The sequence below is a fragment of the Nansenia antarctica genome (assembly GCF_963989245.1).
Source record: "Nansenia antarctica genome assembly, chromosome: 13".
Lineage (NCBI taxonomy): Eukaryota > Metazoa > Chordata > Actinopteri > Argentiniformes > Microstomatidae > Nansenia > Nansenia antarctica.
The window spans coordinates 666,077-684,748 of record NC_137683.1 but is presented as its reverse complement, the minus strand read 5'-3'; the positions used below and the strand labels follow the sequence as shown (position 1 = coordinate 684,748).

Here is an 18,672-nt window from a genome sequence, read left to right as displayed (position 1 = left end):
CACACCACACACACTACGATCAAAACTGTTCAATCCATGATTTTATATCTTCATGTGTGGGGTCTCTCTCAGATAAAACAATTGTTAAGATTTAGAAAATCCTTATGTGTACCAGGCTTAAATGAATCATCTGTCCATCAGTCATCATAAGGAAAATATATCGACGCTAGCACCAGAGGCCATTGGCAGTCACAATGCTAGAAGAAGGAATCATTATTATTTTTGTTTTATTTATGTATTTACAGTAGAGAAACTGTACAGGGGAGGTAGTGGGATGAGGAGGTCTTTAGGAGGGACAGTTGAGATGTAGCCTGAAGAGATGGAGGTCTTCAATCTACGGCTAAAGATAGATAGGATAGATAGGTAGTGACTCTGCAGTGCTGACAGCAGTGGGAAGCTCGTTCCACCACCGAGGCGTCAGGATGGTGAAAAGCTGTGACTGTTGTAGCGTGACTGTTGTATGAATAAATGAATGGTCTTTATTGTCATTGCTATAGTACAGGTACCAAACAACGAAATTTGGGAGGGGTGGCTCCCCTGGTGCTAGGAAAGAAAAAAAAACAACTAAAAAAATAAGAAGGGAAAGGAGCTGATTTACATAAATAAAGGCTATGTACACTATCCACTATACTATACTGTACAGATAAAACGACTAGGGTTGTCATATTGCACATAGTGTTATTGCACATTCATTTAAAGTGTCGCAGTTTGCAGGCTTGAAATGTACACATTTGTGCCTCAGCACTACACCTGATTTTTTCAATCCAGCAGCTGCCATCAATCCGTCCAGACTGTCCAGGGCCCAGAACCTAGGTCTTTGCTGTGTTCAGGGCCTGGATGGCCCTGGGGTAGAAGCTGAGCTTCAGTCTGTTTGTCCTTGCGGCCATGGTCCTGTACCGCCTTTTCGAGGGCAGCCGGGCAAAGTGTTCGTACCCAGGGTGGGTTGGGTCTCTGGAGATCTTGGAGGCCTTCCTGAGGCAGCGTGTGTTGTACAGCTCTTCCAGAGAGGGGAGGGGGGCGCCGGTGATCTTCTGGGCTGTTCTCACGACTCTCTGTAGCGCATTTCTCTCTGCGGTTGTGCAGCTGGAGAACCAGTTGCAGATGCAGTAGGTGAGGATGCTCTTCACTGCGCCGCAGTAGAAGGCCACCAGTATCTCCTGCTTGTTGTGTTCCTTCCTGAGGACTCTCAGGAAGTAGAGCCGCTGTTGTGCCTTCTTGATGGTGGCTGCTGTGTTGTTCTTCCAGGACAGGTCATCCTGTATGTGCACCCCCAGGAATCGGAGGGTTGAGACTCTCTCCACGCTCTCTCCGTCGATGAGCAGGGGCTGGACCTCAGATTTTTTCCTCCTGAAGTCCACGATGATTTCCTGGGTCTTTGACTGGTTCAGCAGCAGGTTGTTAACCTTGCACAGCTTGCTCAGCTGCTCTACCTCATCCCTGTACGCCGCCTCGTCCCCCCCCGAGATGCAGCCCACCACGGTGGTGTCGTCTGCAAACTTTACGATGGAGTTGCTGGGGTGGACGGGGGTGAAGTCGTAGGTGTAGAGGTTGTAGAGGATGGAGCTTAGCACGCAGCCCTGGGGGGACCCAGTGCTGAGTCTGAGGGCTGTGGAGGTGTGGGAGCCCACCCGCACCCTCTGGGGGCGGTCGGACAGGAAGTCCTTGATCCATGCACATATAGAGTGTGATAGTCCCAGGTCTAGTAGTTTGGTCACTAGCCTGTCTGGAAGGATGGTGTTGAAGGCAGAGCTGAAGTCCACAAAGAGCAGTCTCGCGTAGCTGTTTCCCCTCTCCAGGTGGGATAGAGTGGCGTGGAGAGTCGTCGCGATGGCGTCCTCTGTGGACCTGTGGGCTCTGTAGGCGAACTGGTATGGATCCAGGTTGGGCGGGAGGCGTGTGACTATGTGGGCCCGGACTAGTTTCTCGAAGCACTTCATGATGATTGGTGTGAGTGCCACCGGGCGGTAGTCGTTTAGGCAGCTCACCGTGCTTTTCTTCGGGACTGGGTTGGTAGTTGAGGTTTTCAGGCAGGGTGGGATGGTGGCCTGGGACAGGGACTGGTTGAAGATGTTGGTGAAAACCCCGGCCAGCTGGTCGGCGCAGTCCCTCAGCACCCGTCCCAGGACGCCATCCGGCCCCGAGGCTTTCCTGGGGTCCACCGCCTTCAGCACGCGTCTCACTTCATGCTCTGTGAGGGTGAGGCTGCTGAGAGCTGGAGAGAGTGGTGTTTGTGTTGTGGTTACCTCCGTTCGCCCCTCGTCGAACCGGGCGTAGAAGGAGTTCAGCTTTTCCGCCAGCAGGGGGTCGTCCTCTGCGGCTGTGAGCCTGTTGGCTCTGAAGTTTGTCATGTGCTGAACCCCCTGCCACACCTGCCTGGAGTCGTTGCTCAGGAAGCATTCCTCAATCTTCTCTCTGTGGTCTGCCTTGGCCTCCCGGATGCCGCGCTTTAGGTTAGCCCTGGTGGTGCTGTACAGCAGTGTGCCCTTCCCTGCGAAGAAGGCGTTGTCCCTCTCATTGATCAGTTTTTGGACCTTCACAGTCATCCATGGCTTCGTGTTGGGGTAGACCCGGACCCGTTTGTCCACGGTGACTGAGTTGGTGCAGTTCACTATGTGGTTCAGAACCGACGACGTGAACTGTTCCAGGTCCTCATGCTCATATTCCTGCCATGAGGTGTCATTTAGGCAGATCTGCAGTGGAGCGGACCCTTCTGGCCAGGTTCTGACAGTCTTAGTGGTGATGGGAGCACTTTTCCTCATGGTAGTGTAGGCTGGGATCAGGAGGATTGACACATGGTCAGACATGCCTAGATGAGCTAGCGGTCTAGCCTTGTAAGCACGCTTGATGTTGGTGTATACCTTATCCAGTGTTTTTTCTCCTCTTGTTGCACATTTAACATGCTGATAGAACTTGGGTAGTACTACCTTCAGGTCGGCATGATTAAAGTCTCCGGCGATAATATGGACTGCCTGTGGGTCCGCGCTCTGTTCACCACTGATGACGTCATATAGCCGCACCAATGCTAAGCTACCATCTGCGTTTGGTGCAATGTAAACACATGTAATGTACACTGCGTTGAATTCCCTCGGGAGGTAAGTGGGTCGGCATTTAACAGTCAAGTATTCCAGGTTTGGGGAGCAGTGGCTACTTACAGTTTTCGTGTTTAAGCACCAGCTGTCCTTCGTAGATATAATGAGCCCACCTCCGCGGGTCTTCCCACTAAGCAAAGTCCGGTCTGCCCGGTGTAGGGTTCTCCCTTCTAGGCTTACCGCGGAGTCCAGGATAGTGTCATTTAGCCAGGTTTCCGTGAGAATAATCACACAGCTATCTCCCACGATGTTATTGGTAACGACCTGTAGTCTCAATTCGTCCATCTTGTTTGCCAGGGACCTGATGTTGGATAGGAAAATACTCGGCAAAGCAGGTTTGTTCGGGCTTCTCCTCAGCCTGGCTAGCAGGCCCCCCCTTCGTCCTCGGCGTTGCTTACGGTCTCGCCTCCAACGTTTGCGCTTGAGTGTTGGGAGAGCGTAGTGTGACTGTTGTAGTGTGACTGTTGTAGCGTGACTGTTGTAGCGTGACTGTTGTAGTGTGACTGTTGTAGTGTGACTGTTGTAGTGTGACTGTTGTAGTGTGACTGTTGTAGCGTGACTGTTGTAGCGTGACTGTTGTAGTGTGACTGTTGTAGTGTGACTGTTGTAGCGTGACTGTTGTAGCGTGACTGTTGTAGTGTGACTGTTGTAGCGTGACTGTTGTAGTGTGACTGTTGTAGTGTGACTGTTGTAGTGTGACTGTTGTAGTGTGACTGTTGTAGTGTGACTGTTGTAGTGTGACTGTTGTAGTGTGACTGTTGTAGTGTGACTGTTGTAGCGTGACTGTTGTAGTGTGACTGTTGTAGTGTGACTGTTGTAGCGTGACTGTTGTAGCGTGACTGTTGTAGCGTGACGTGACTGTTGTAGTGTGACTGTTGTAGTGTGACTGTTGTAGCATGACTGTTGTAGTGTGACTGTTGTAGTGTGACTGTTGTAGCGTGACTGTTGTAGCGTGACTGTTGTAGTGTGACTGTTGTAGCGTGACTGTTGTAGTGTGACTGTTGTAGCGTGACTGTTGTAGTGTGACTGTTGTAGCGTGACTGTTGTAGTGTGACTGTTGTAGTGTGACTGTTGTAGTGTGACTGTTGTAGCGTGACTGTTGTAGTGTGACTGTTGTAGTGTGACTGTTGTAGCGTGACTGTTGTAGCGTGACGTGACTGTTGTAGCGTGACTGTTGTAGCGTGACTGTTGTAGTGTGACTGTTGTAGTGTGACTGTTGTAGTGTGACTGTTGTAGTGTGACTGTTGTAGCGTGACTGTTGTAGTGTGACTGTTGTAGTGTGACTGTTGTAGTGTGACTGTTGTAGCGTGACTGTTGTAGTGTGACTGTTGTAGTGTGACTGTTGTAGTGTGACTGTTGTAGCGTGACTGTTGTAGTGTGACTGTTGTAGTGTGACTGTTGTAGTGTGACTGTTGTAGTGTGACTGTTGTAGTGTGACTGTTGTAGTGTGACTGTTGTAGTGTGACTGTTGTAGTGTGACTGTTGTAGCGTGACTGTTGTAGCGTGACTGTTGTAGCGTGACTGTTGTAGTGTGACTGTTGTAGTGTGACTGTTGTAGTGTGACTGTTGTAGTGTGACTGTTGTAGTGTGACTGTTGTAGTGTGACTGTTGTAGCGTGACTGTTGTAGTGTGACTGTTGTAGCGTGACTGTTGTAGTGTGACTGTTGTAGCGTGACTGTTGTATTGTGACTGTTGTAGTGTGACTGTTGTAGTGTGACTGTTGTAGTGTGACTGTTGTAGTGTGACTGTTGTAGCGTGACTGTTGTAGTGTGACTGTTGTAGTGTGACTGTTGTAGCGTGACTGTTGTAGCGTGACTGTTGTAGTGTGACTGTTGTAGTGTGACTGTTGTAGTGTGACTGTTGTAGTGTGACTGTTGTAGTGTGACTGTTGTAGTGTGACTGTTGTAGTGTGACTGTTGTAGCGTGACTGTTGTAGTGTGACTGTTGTAGTGTGACTGTTGTAGTGTGACTGTTGTAGTGTGAGTGTGACTGTTGTAGTGTGACTGTTGTAGTGTGACTGTTGTAGTGTGACTGTTGTAGCGTGACTGTTGTAGTGTGACTGTTGTAGCGTGACTGTTGTAGCGTGACTGTTGTAGCGTGACTGTTGTAGCGTGACTGTTGTAGCGTGACTGTTGTAGTGTGACTGTTGTAGTGTGACTGTTGTAGTGTGACTGTTGTAGTGTGACTGTTGTAGTGTGACTGTTGTAGCGTGACTGTTGTAGCGTGACTGTTGTAGTGTGACTGTTGTAGTGTGACTGTTGTAGCGTGACTGTTGTAGCGTGACTGTTGTAGCGTGACGCTGTGGTGGATTCAGGAGACGTGGGGATGCAAGGGAGCAACAGATCCCTGTCAGAATAATTATGACAAAACTGTGAGATGAATTGTAGCTGTTTCTCTCCACCCCCCCGCCCGCGCCCCCCACCCCCTCTGGTTCCCCCTGCTCTACCTGACCTTTCCGCCTTGGTGACGACAGTGTAATTTTTCACAACTTCGTCAGTCGGTTGGCACAAAAGCAATTTTCGTCTCCTCGCTTCCTCTCTCTCTCTCTCTCTCTCTCTCTCTCTCTCTCTCTCTCTCTCTCTCTCTCTCTCTCTCTCTGTTGTTCCTTAAGGGACCAGACACACACACCATGTGCGCCTGCTTAACCCCTTGTTGCTCATAACCGCCATAACCGACTGGTGCTTTTCAACAACTCCCTCCTTTTTAACTCCCTCCTCTTTTCCAGGCCTCATCATTGTCTCTCTCCTCCTCAGCACTCTGTCTCACCCGGAGCTAGGGAAGCCATCTTTATTGTTGCCGCGGTAATGTGTTGTATCGTTGCTGTGGTAACCTGTTATATTGTTTTTCCCTAATGGGGCTGCGTAGCGATCAGTCAGCCCAGGCTGATGTAAGGAGGACGAGGAGGGAGGCCTTCAACTTTATTATGGCTTACTAAATGTTTAATTGTCCATAAATAATGCTGCTCACACCAGCAGTCCTGACTGCAGGAGAGCGATGACCACATACTGTAAGCAGGGGTCTGTTCAGTGGTGCTGGCACACACACACACACACACACACACACACACTCGAGAAGGCACACATACACACACTCTCTCTCTCACTCTCGAGAAGGCACACATACACACACTCTCTCTCACTCTCGAGAAGGCACACATACACACACTCTCTCTCACTCTCGAGAAGGCACACATGCACACACACGCACACACTCTTGAGAAGGCACATATGAATGAATGAATGAATGAATGAATGAATGAATGAATGAATGAATGGACTTTATACACACACACAGGAGAAAGCACGCATACTCACACACAGGAGCACACACACACACACACACACACACACACACACAAACAGACACACAGACACTCACAAACCCTGGGCTGTGGTATTATCACAGCACTTAACACCAGATGAGCAGATGACTGTGTTCATCTCACACTGGTTCTGTCTGGTCCCACACAGCCCAGTGGGTCTACCTACAGCCTGGTTCTGTCTCAGCCCAGTGGGTCTACCTACAGCCTGGTTCTGTCTCAGCCCAGTGGGTCTACCTACAGCCTGGTTCTGTCTCAGCCCAGTGGGTCTACCTACAGCCTGGTTCTGTCTCAGCCCAGTGGGTCTACCTACAGCCTGGTTCTGTCTCTGCCCAGTGGGTCTACCTACAGCCTGGTTCTGTCTCTGCCCAGTGGGTCTACCTACAGCCTGGTTCTGTCTCTGCCCAGTGGGTCTACCTACAGCCTGGTTCTGTCTCTGCCCAGTGGGTCTACCTACAGCCTGGTTCTGTCTCTGCCCAGTGGGTCTACCTACAGCCTGGTTCTGTCTCTGGGGAAAACTCCATCCACTGTAAATGTCTGTTAACAAGATGACTAGATTACATTCCCCCTTCCCTTCCCCTGTCTCTCCATGGCTCTCAGCCACAGCAGTGTGTGTCTGTGTGTGTCTGTGCATGTGTGTGTGTGTGTATGTGTGTGTGTGTGTGTGTGTGTGTGTGTGTGTGTGTGTGTCTGTGTGTGTGTCTGTGTGTGCCTAACATATATATTTGTAATGGATAATTGAATTCACACTGCTCATCTGCAAAAATGCTGGCATTAAACATTTCTTAATCTTAACCCCATGTTTTACCCTAGGGTTAGGGGTTAGGAGTTGGGGTTTTGGGTCATAGGTTAGAGTTTAGGGTTGGGGTTATAGGTTAGAGTTTAGGGTTGGGGTTATAGGTTAGAGTTTAGGGTTGGGGTTATAGGTTAGAGTTTAGGGTTGGGGTTAGAGGTTAGAGTTAGAGGTTAGGGTTAGAGGTTAGAGTTAGAGGTTAGGGTTAGAGGTTAGGGTTGGGGTTTAGGGTTAGAGGTTAGAGTTAGAGGTTAGGGTTAGGGGGTTAGCGTTAGTTGCTGTAGGCTACTGCCCAACTCCATTACAAAGGATTTACAACGTTTAGTAATTAGCGTGTAATAACATATTGATACAATGTTGTTACATTGACGAGTGCTTCCACTACAGGTATTACAGTAAAGTTGTAGTATAGCAACGTTTATTAACGTGCAGGTAAGTGTATCCTACAAGGTGTCAAGAGAGCAGGAAAAAAAATGTTGGTCGTTGTTTAAAAAACACATCCCTTGCAAGTGTAACATTTTAACATTTGGTTAGGGTCATAGGTTATAGTTAGGGGTTAAGGGTTATAGGTTAGAGTTAGGGTTTAAGGTTAGAGGTTAGAGTTAGGGGTTAGGGTTATAGGTTAGGGGTTTAGGTTAGAGTTAGGGGTTAGACTTAGGGGGTTAGGGTTAGTTGCTGTAGGCTACTGCCCAACTCCATTACAAAGGATTTACCAACGTTTAGTAATTACTGTGTAATAACATATTGACGCAATGTTGTTACATTGACGAGTGCTTCCACTACAGGTATTATAGTAAAGTTGTAGTATAGCAACGTTTATTAACGTGCAGGTAAGTGTATCCTACAAGGTGTCAAGAGAGCGGAGAATTGTTTTTTAGTCGTTGTTTAACAAACACATCCCTTGCGCATGTAACATTTGCGGAGTGTATTCAGTTTGCCTTCTAGCCTGAACGGCTCATGTTCTACAGCTGAATGTCATGCTTGACCTGAAAAACTGATTGATACTTTTTTTATTTTAATGTATACCCACTCACCGTGAAATGCCGGATTCTGTTTCTGTATTACCACTTATACCTACTCCAACGTTCGACGCTAGTGCGCATAAACAATGTCCTTGTTTTAGAGAACATTGCATACCGGCGTATCCTCACCTGACCTACGGCAGCCGTCTCTGTCTGGATAGAAAGAGAGTTGCCTTGAAGGAGCTGTGAGGAGACGCCCATCCTTCCTGTCATCCCTCCTCCTTCTCTCTCTCACCCATCCTGCATGTCATCCCTCCACGCTCTCTCTCACTCATCCTGCATGTCATCCCTCCTCTCTCTCTCTCACCCATCCTTCTTGTCAATCTCTACTGTGTCTATCCCAATAAAGCAGAAATGGCATAAAAACATCTAAATAAATAAAAAAGCTCCTGGCGTGTTTACTGATGACCCCCCCCACACCCCTGGTGTAGATCAGGTGCTCTGGGAGAGAGAGATACTGGGCCCTATTATGCACTTCTTAACTTCCGTCTTAAGTCTTAATTAAGACGCACCGCCAGGTTAAGACCTACCGCCACCCTTATTATGCGCTTCATACGCGCTACTGCTATTATGCAGGTGTCGATAGGCGCCCACACATAAGACGTAAAACTCCCGTGCATATATTACTCATTGTGGGAGTGTTCATATGTTAATGAAGTGCACTAGGCGCCCCTGCTATTATGCGATCTGACTTTGCTCCTAGCGCTAAGAAGTGGTTTGAAAAGTTCTTAAGTTTAGACTTCATGCACGTTTTGAAACACGAGCGCGCCTCCGCGGTTTGCGCATGCATGTGGGCACACATGAACACGCACGTGGCTCCACGGCAAGACGTCAATTACGGTCACAGTATAAATGCCACCACTGGCAAATGTTAAGCCAGAGAGAGAGAACAATGAAATATATCCTAGGAAGGAATTATGATAGACAAAGACGGCGCGCCGAGCGCATATACCGGCAACGACTTTGTTACCTCGGGCTGACAAATCTCAAATCAATCCTGGATTCGTGATCTAAGCATTTTAGCGCTTTCAATTGGTGATCCAACTGTTAATAATGCTATAATATATTGCAATTACAATTATATTATAGCCTATTATTAAAATATGTATAATATAGCCTATATATATATTATTTTATTCTGTTTACAGAGCAGCAATGCTTGTATGAGCTGTGCTTCACCCGTCAGGCAGTAACTGACATATGTCGTTTGGTCAGCAATGACCTCATGCACGAGCTTGTTACTTTCTTCTGCAGAGAAGCACGCTGACCTCCTTCTTAGGACTTCCATAATAGCATAGCGCTAAAGACTCAACGCAGCCGGTTCTTAAAGGTAATGGCACCTGGCACGCTGATTGGGTTGATTGAGAAGACGCCCAAAACACACCCATGACTAATTTCTTTGCTTAGCGCCGGGTTTTAGGCGCCCACTACCGCACGCATAATAGCAAAGTGGCCTTGACCACGCCTCCACGTCTTAAGTTTAGATCTACCGCCTCGTCTTATTGCTTAAGACTTATGAAGTGCATAATAGGGCCCAATGTCTCTGTGATTGATGATCAATAACACTTCAGGGAGACATACTGTACTACACAGAATACGGCAGAAAAGCTGCTAAGAGTTTATTTTATTATTCAGAAAGAGAAGCTGGTAGATAACATGGGGCTTGCTGTACCTTTTAAAATGTTTGGCATTTAGCAGACGCCTTATTCCAAAGCGACTTACAATCAATACATTTGACTAAGCAAGGGAATCATCAATTCACCAGTCGGAAGAGTAATCTAGCTCAGGCCCGGGGCCATTGGCAGTCGTCCTGATAGAAGAAGAACGTTTTTGTTTGTTTGTTTGCTTGCTTTTTAAGACACTGGAGAAACAGTACAACGGTGGAAGTAGACATCTTAGGAGACACAGTATAGTGGGAAGTAGGTGTCTCAGGAGACGCAGTGCTGCGGGGTAGTAGATGTCAGGAGGAGCAGTTAAGGTGTAGCATTTAGAGGTGGGTCTTCAGTCTCTTGTACCTCTACCTGTTCTGTCAGCTTCGCTAGGCTAAATTAATCTACACGCACACACACACACCACGTACACACACAAACACATTCATAGCTTTATTGAAGCAGGAGCCAATGCTATCTGATTAAAAATCGAAATGTAACAGAGAGGAGGATGGGGGGGAGGGGTATAAGACTGAACAGAGAGGAGGGGGGGTATAAGACTGAACAGAGAGGAGGGGGGGTATAAGACTGAACAGAGAGGAGGGGGGTATAAGACTGAACAGAGAGGAGGGGGGTATAAGACTGAACAGAGAGGAGGGGGGTATAAGACTGAACAGAGAGGAGGGGGGGTATAAGACTGAACAGAGAGGAGGGGGGGTATAAGACTGAACAGAGAGGAGGGGGGGTATAAGACTGAACAGAGAGGAGGGGGGGTATAAGACTGAACAGAGAGGAGGGGGGGTATAAGACTGAACAGAGAGGAGGGGGGGGTATAAGACTGAACAGAGAGGAGGGGGGTATAAGACTGAACAGAGAGGAGGGGGGTATAAGACTGAACAGAGAGGAGGGGGGTATAAGACTGAACAGAGAGGAGGGGGGTATAAGACTGAACAGAGAGGAGGGGGGTATAAGACTGAACAGAGAGGAGGGGGGTATAAGACTGAACAGAGAGGAGGGGGGGGTATAAGACTGAACAGAGAGGAGGGGGGGTATAAGACTGAACAGAGAGGAGGGGGGGTATAAGACTGAACAGAGAGGAGGGGGGTATAAGACTGAACAGAGAGGAGGGGGTATAAGACTGAACAGAGAGGAGGGGGGTATAAGACTGAACAGAGAGGAGGGGGGTATAAGACTGAACAGAGAGGAGGGGGGGTATAAGACTGAACAGAGAGGAGGGGGGGTATAAGACTGAACAGAGAGGAGGGGGGGTATAAGACTGAACAGAGAGGAGGGGGGGTATAAGACTGAACAGAGAGGAGGGGGGATATAAGACTGAACAGAGAGGAGGGGGTATAAGACTGAACAGAGAGGAGGGGGGGTATAAGACTGAACAGAGAGGAGGGGGGTATAAGACTGAACAGAGAGGAGGGGGGGTATAAGACTGAACAGAGAGGAGGGGGGGTATCTAGAGCCTGTGACGCTGGGTGCTGTTGAACCACCGATGCTTTTCTTTATCTTTTTTTCCCTCCAAGAGAAGATATGAAAGAGATGTCTGTCTTTCATCTTCATCTGTAGCAGAGCAGATCACTAGAGTAGACCCCCCCCTACTGGGAGTCATGCAGCATGTTGGTGCTGTCATTGAAGAAGTTCTGAGCGGAGTTGAACCCTGTCAGGTTTGGATCACCACTCCTCCCCTGCCCTGCTCCTCTCCCACCCTGCTCTGACTCTCTCTGCTGACTCCTCCATACTTCCCCGTCCTGTCATTGCATGACTACCTTGACCTCAGCCAAGCCACTCACCCACACACACACACACACACACACACACACACACACACACACACACACACACACACACACACACACACACACACACACACACACATACATACACACACTTCCACAGACACACGCCCACGCCCACAGACCCTCAGTACAAACCATAATTGCTTTGTACTTGATTAGTTGAATCAGGTGTGCTGGTGGTGGAACAGATCAAATATGTGATGTGGCTGGGGCGCCCCGAGGAGAGGGTTGAGAAACACTGACCTAGACCATAGAGCTGTGTACCCCCATACTGTCATCTAGACCAGAGAGCTGTGTACCCCTACTGTCATCTAGACCCAAGCTGTGTACCTCATCCTGTCATCCCGTCCTTTTGAGTTTGTTGGTTGGGGCGGCTGTGTCTCAGGAGGTAGAGGCTGTGTCTCAGGAGGTAGAGGCTGTGTCTCAGGAGGTAGAGGCTGTGTCTCAGGAGGTAGAGGCTGTGTCTCAGGAGGTAGAGGCTGTGTCTCAGGAGGTAGAGGCTGTGTCTCAGGAGGTAGAGGCTGTGTCTCAGGAGGTAGAGGCTGGTGGAGGTAGAGGCTGTGGGTCAGGAGGTAGAGGTTGTGTCTCAGGAGGTAGATGCTGTGTCTCAGGAGGTAGATGCTGTGTCTCAGGAGGTAGAGGCTGTGTCTCAGGAGGTAGAGGCTGTGTCTCAGGAGGTAGAGGTTGTGTCTCAGGAGGTAGAGGCTGTGTCTCAGGAGGTAGAGGCTGTGTCTCAGGAGGTAGAGGCTGTGTCTCAGGAGGTAGAGGCTGTGTCTCAGGAGGTAGAGGCTGTGTCTCAGGAGGTAGAGGCTGTGGCTCAGGAGGTAGAGGCTGTGTCTCAGGAGGTAGAGGCTGTGTCTCAGGAGGTAGAGGCTGTGTCTCAGGAGGTAGATGCTGTGTCTCAGGAGGTAGAGGCTGTGTCTCAGGAGGTAGAGGCTGTGTCTCAGGAGGTAGAAGCTGTGTCTCAGGAGGTAGAGGCTGTGTCTCAGGAGGTAGAGGCTGTGTCTCAGGAGGTAGAGGCTGTGGCTCAGGAGGTAGAGGCTGTGTCTCAGGAGGTAGAGGCTGTGGCTCAGGAGGTAGAGGCTGTGTCTCAGGAGGTAGAGGCTGTGTCTCAGGAGGTAGAGGCTGTGTCTCAGGAGGTAGAGGCTGGTGGAGGTAGAGGCTGTGTCTCAGGAGGTAGAGGCTGTGTCTCAGGAGGTAGAGGCTGTGTCTCAGGAGGTAGAGGCTGTGTCTCAGGAGGTAGAGGCTGTGTCTCAGGAGGTAGAGGCTGTGGCTCAGGAGGTAGAGGCTGTGGGTCAGGAGGTAGAGGCTGTGGCTCAGGAGGTAGAGGCTGTGTCTCAGGAGGTAGAGTATGTGTCTCAGGAGGTAGAGGCTGTGTCTCAGGAGGTAGAGGCTGTGTCTCAGGAGGTAGAGGCTGTGTCTCAGGAGGTAGAGGCTGTGTCTCAGGAGGTAGAGGCTGTGTCTCAGGAGGTAGAGGCTGTGTCTCAGGAGGTAGAGGCTGTGTCTCAGGAGGTAGAGGCTGTGGCTCAGGAGGTAGAGGCTGTGTCTCAGGAGGTAGAGGCTGTGGGTCAGGAGGTAGAGGCTGTGTCTCAGGAGGTAGAGGCTGTGTCTCAGGAGGTAGAGGCTGTGTCTCAGGAGGTAGAGGCTGTGTCTCAGGAGGTAGAGGCTGTGTCTCAGGAGGTAGAGGATGTGTCTCAGGAGGTAGTGGCTGTGTCTCAGGAGGTAGAGGCTGTGGCTCAGGAGGTAGAGGCTGTGGGTCAGGAGGTAGAGCCTGTGGCTCAGGAGGTAGAGGCTGTTGCTCAGTAGAGCCGGCGTCTAATGATCGCAAGGTCGGCAGATCGGCTTGGGCAGATCCTTGGGCAAGACACTGAACCCCAAATGTCTCCCAGTGAGTGGGCCGGCGCCTTGCATGGTAGCTTGCCGCCGTTTGTGTGTGAATGTGTGTGTGAATGGGTGAATGAGAGGCCATTGTTAAGCGCTTTGGAATAAGGTGGTATATAAGTCAGTATGTTTACCATTTTCTGTGTAGCCCATCCTGTCAGACCAGTCAGTCTCATGCAGTGCATTAGGGCCCCCTCTCTTCTCCTCTGCTCTCCTCTCCTCTCTTCTCCTCTCCTCTCCTCTCCTCTCTTCTCCTCTCTTCTCCTCTCTTCTCCTCTCTTCTCCTCTCTTCTCCTCTCTTCTCCTCTCTTCTCCTCTCCTCTCCTCTCCTCTCCTCTCCTCCCCTCTCTTCTCCTCTCTTCTCCTCTCCTCTCCTCTCCTCTCCTCTCCTCTCCTCTCCTCTCCTCCCCTCTCTTCTCCTCTCTTCTCCTCTCTTCTCCTCTCCTCTCCTCTCCTCTCCTCTCCTCTCCTCTCCTCTCCTCTCCTCTCATCTCCTCTCTTCTCCTCTCTTCTCCTCTCTTCTCCTCTCTTGTCCTTTAGTGAAGACAGATAGAGGGAGACTGTTTATACCGTTTTTCCTGGTTGTTTAAACAGATTTTGGGGAACATCAGACACAATGTGCACAATCTCTAACTCATTTACCAACTGCTCAACCAATTCTGCTAAACTCCAAGCACATTTTCCTGCTTTAGACTCATCTTCCCATTCCATACCACACATTTCCTGCTTTAGACTCATCTTCCCATTCCATACCACACATTTCCTGCTTTAGACTCATCTTCCCATTCCATACCACTCATTTCCTGCTTTAGACTCATCTTCCCATTCCATACCACACATTTCCTGCTTTAGACACATCTTCCCATTCCATACCACACATCTTTCAGCTCACTAAACACAATTCTCCATATCTTGCACACTCTTCCTGATTTTCCACTCCTGATGTTCACTCAGAACACACTGCCAATCACATTCCTAAACTCCAAAGGCTGTTGTGCACTTTGCAATCATCAATTTGGATGATTGTGGATGAGATCTTGTGGCCAGGCAGGGACCAGAGGGAGGATGCAGCCTAGTTTTGTTTTGTTTACGTTTGTTTATATATTCTCATTTGCTGTAATTCCATTTCCTGTTTTCATCCTTCATGTTCATCATTCATGTTTGCCCTGACATACAGTAGTCTATGCATAGATTTGGGGCACAAATAAAATATAATTCGATGGCAAAGTATTGTGTGTTTTCTCTTTGGGTATACAGTACGATATTTCACATCCAACAGGTGAAACACTGAACATGCAAAGTCCTGATTCCACTGCTAAGGCATTCCTACAGTGTTTTCCATTCATATATAGTGTTTTCCATTTTGCACATCAGTGTTTAATGAGTGCTTGGAATGTCTACTCGTATGATGTATGTGTTTGAGTTTTGAGAGCAAAGTGTGCTTGTGCAAAGGAAGTATAGGATTTAGCATTTTGTGCTTGAGTTTTGAGGGCAAAGTGTGCTTGTGCAAAGGAAGTGTAGGATTTAGCATTTTGTGCTTGAGTTTTGAGGGCAAAGTGTGCTTGTGCAAAGGAAGTGTAGGATTTAGCATTTTGTGTGTGAGTCTTGAGATTTGTGTTTAGGATTTTGAGGGAGTGAGGTAGTGAATCAGGGAATCATTTTAAACAACCAGGAAAAACTGTAAACAAACCCTGAGGGAAAGCAGAGGGACGTATGAAGTATGAATCAAGATATTTTTGGGATTGATGTTTTTCTTGCGAGACGATATCTAGAAGCAATACCGCAATAACGCTTCTAGATATCGTCTCGCGAGAAAAACATCAGTCCAAAAAATATCTTGACGTGGTATATTCATACTGTGCTGTGATTAAGAGAACCTTTGTTTGTAGAAAACATGTTGATCGCGGGCAGAGAGGTGGTGATAACGCGTGGTCTATCCTCCTCGATGACTAACCACCATCCTCCGCTATGACTAACCGCTGTCGTGTGCTACCCGCTGACGTCTCTTCACCCCCTTGGCTCCCCGCTGGTGGGAGGAGCTTCCCACTGCTGTCAGAACTGCAGAGTCACTCCCTGTCTTCCACCGTAGACTGAAGACCTCCATCTCCTCAGGCTACACCTGAACTGTCCCTGCTGAGACATCTACTACCCCCGTGTACAGTCCCCCAAAATGTATCACGACGACTGCCAATGGCCCCAGGCCTGAGCATAGATGACTTTTCCCTGCTCTGACTGGCGGATAGATGAATCCAACAGGAATGCCCAGCGAAATAAAGACGCGCAGACGAGGAACGAGGGCTGGAGCGTTCGTGAGGGCGAGGGGAGACAGACAAGCCAAGAGGACCTACCTGCCGTCTGTTCTTATGGGGAACGTCAGGTCGCTGGTCAACAAGGCTGATGAGCTCTCTGCTCTGATGAAGGGACAGGGGGAATATGGGAAATGCAGCCTGCTATTCCTGACTGAATCCTGGCTGAATCCTGGTATCCCAGACGGAGCGGTAGAACAAGATGGTTTCACAATGGTCCGCGCCGACAGAACGAGAAACAGCGGTAAGATCAAAGGAGGCGGGATCGCTGTGTTTGTTAATTCCAAGTGGTGCAAGCCAGGTCATATCACAATCAAAGAGCAAGTCTGCACTCCAGACATAGAACTGTTGGCGCTAGGTTTGAGGCCAGATCTCTGTCCGAGAGAGTTTTCCCATGTTGTGGCCGTGACTGTTTACATTCCACCAAGCGCGACCCCGGCGCGCGCAAATGACGTCATCCATTCCTGTATCGCGGGGATACAGACCGCTCACCCAAACGCATTTATCATTGTGAATGGGGACTTCAACCATGTAAATATGGAAAAGACATTGACGGATTTTACCCAGTATGTCACATGTAAAACAAGGGAGAACAAAATACTAGACAAACTATATGCCAATGTGAAGGGAGCCTACACATCCACTGCCCTCCCGCCACTAGGGGCATCCGATCACAACATGGTCTGGATGGAACCAACATACACCCCTATCATAAAAAGGCTGCCTATCACCACCAGGACTGTCCAGCAATGGTCAGAAGACGTGGAGGAGGAGCTGAGGGCGTGTTTTGAAACAACCGACTGGGGGATGTTCCAGAGAGTCCACGGGGAGGACATAGATGGTCTGCTAGACTGTGTCACAGACTATATCAAGTTCTGCGAGGAGAGCATCGTCCCCATTAAAAAGGTACGGTGCTTTCCTAACAACAAGCCGTGGATAAATGGGAACATCAAGAACCTTCTGAAAAGGAAGAGGAGGCTGTTTAAGGCAGGGGACACTGAGGGAGCCAGGGCCACTCAGAAGGAGGTGAAGAAGGAGCTGAGAGCAGCCAAAGAGGAATACAGGAGGAAATTGGAGGGCGGGCTAGAGGCCCACAGCTCCAAGGAGGTGTGGAAGGGCTTCAAGAAGATCACGGGCCACAAGCAGCCACATACTGTGGTGGAGGGGACCCGAGAGCAGGCGGATGACCTGAACTGCTTCTTTAACAGGTTTGACCAACCATCCCCCTGTCACCCCCCACAGCCCCCGACCCTCTCCTCCCCTCTCCAATGTACCGCACCCCTGGCAACAGTAGCCCCCACTCCCCCTGACCCCCTCACACCCCAGCAGCAACTGCCTCCCCTTACCAACACCAGGAGCCAGGGAGCATGCTTCACACCTGGAGACACCGGTACTCACAGCTTTATAACATCTGAGCAGGTGAGAAGGCAGCTTTCCAGGGTGAATGTGAACAAGTCCAGAGGTCCAGACAACATCAACCCCAGGGTTCTGAAGGTGTGTGCTGGAGAGCTGGCGGACACATTCCAACATCTCTTCAGTCTATCTCTAAGACTGAGGAGGGTGCCACAGCTCTGGAAGACCTCTTGCATCGTCCCAGTGCCAAAGAAGGGACGGCCCAGCACCCCAAACGACTACAGACCTGTCGCCCTGACACCACAGGTCATGAAGATCCTGGAGAGGCTAGTGCTGCAACACCTTAAGCCCCAGGTGAAGGACTTCCTGGACCCCCGGCAGTTTGCATACCAGGAGAGCATGGGGGTGGAGGATGCCATCATTTACATGCTGCACAGGGCCTACACACACCTGGAGAGGCCACAGAGCATGGTGAGGACCATGTTCTTCGACTTCTCCAGTGCATTTAACACTATCAAGCCATCACTGCTGGCTGACAAACTAGCAGTGATGTGTGTGGAGGACTCCCTGACGGCTTGGATCCACAACTACCTCACAGACAGGCGTCAGTATGTGAGACTGCAGGGCTGTCAGTCTAAGGTGGTGTTGTGCAACACCGGTGCCCCCCAGGGAACTGTTCTGTCACCCTTTCTCTTCACCCTCTATACCTCCGACTTCCAGTTTAGCTCCGACCAGTGCCACCTGCAGAAGTTTTCGGATGACTCCTCTATCGTCGGTTACATCACAGACGACAGGGATGAGGAGTACAGGGCCCTGGTGGAGAGCTTTGTGCAGTGGTGCGACACCAACTACCTTTTGCTTAACACCAGCAAAACAAAGGAGTTGGTGGTGGATTTTAGGAGGAAGAGAAGGACCCCAGCCCCCATCACCATCAAGGGGGTGGAAGTCGAGAGGGTGGACTCCTACAGGTACCTGGGAGTACAAATTAATAACAAACTGGACTGGACTGACAACACCGAGGCTCTTCTCAGGAAAGGGCAGAGCAGACTGTTTTTCCTGAGAAGGCTGAGGTCTTTCGGTGTCTGCAACAAGCTGCTGCAAATGTTTTATCAGTCGGTGGTTGCCAGCGTTCTGTTCTTCGCCGTGGCCTGCTGGGGTGGAAACATCTGTGCCAGGGATGCTGCGAAGCTAAACAAACTGGTGAAGAAGGCCAGCTCTGTGGTGGGGACCGGGCTGGACAGCCTAGAGGTGGTGGCAGAACAGAGGATGGGGAAAAAACTGGCGGCCATGCTGGCCAATCCCTCCCACCCGATGTACTGCGAGCTGGCGGGGATGAGGAGCAAGTTCAGCCACAGATTTGTTCTCCCCCGTCAAAGTACAAAAAGATTTGGACAGTCCTTTGTTCCAGCTGCACTCCGACTCTACAACCAGGCCCTGCAGGGTGGGGGAGACCTG

At 49.7% G+C, this 18,672-nt stretch overlaps 1 protein-coding gene across 1 annotated transcript in view; it reads left to right on the top strand.

Moving 5' to 3' along the window:
- LOC308169769 (glypican-6-like) overlaps positions 1–18,672 on the top strand; it is a gene marked incomplete at both ends in the record, with an annotated part of 249,102 nt that overhangs the window by 151,434 nt on the left and 78,996 nt on the right. The gene's annotated exons all lie outside the window — the stretch shown is intronic.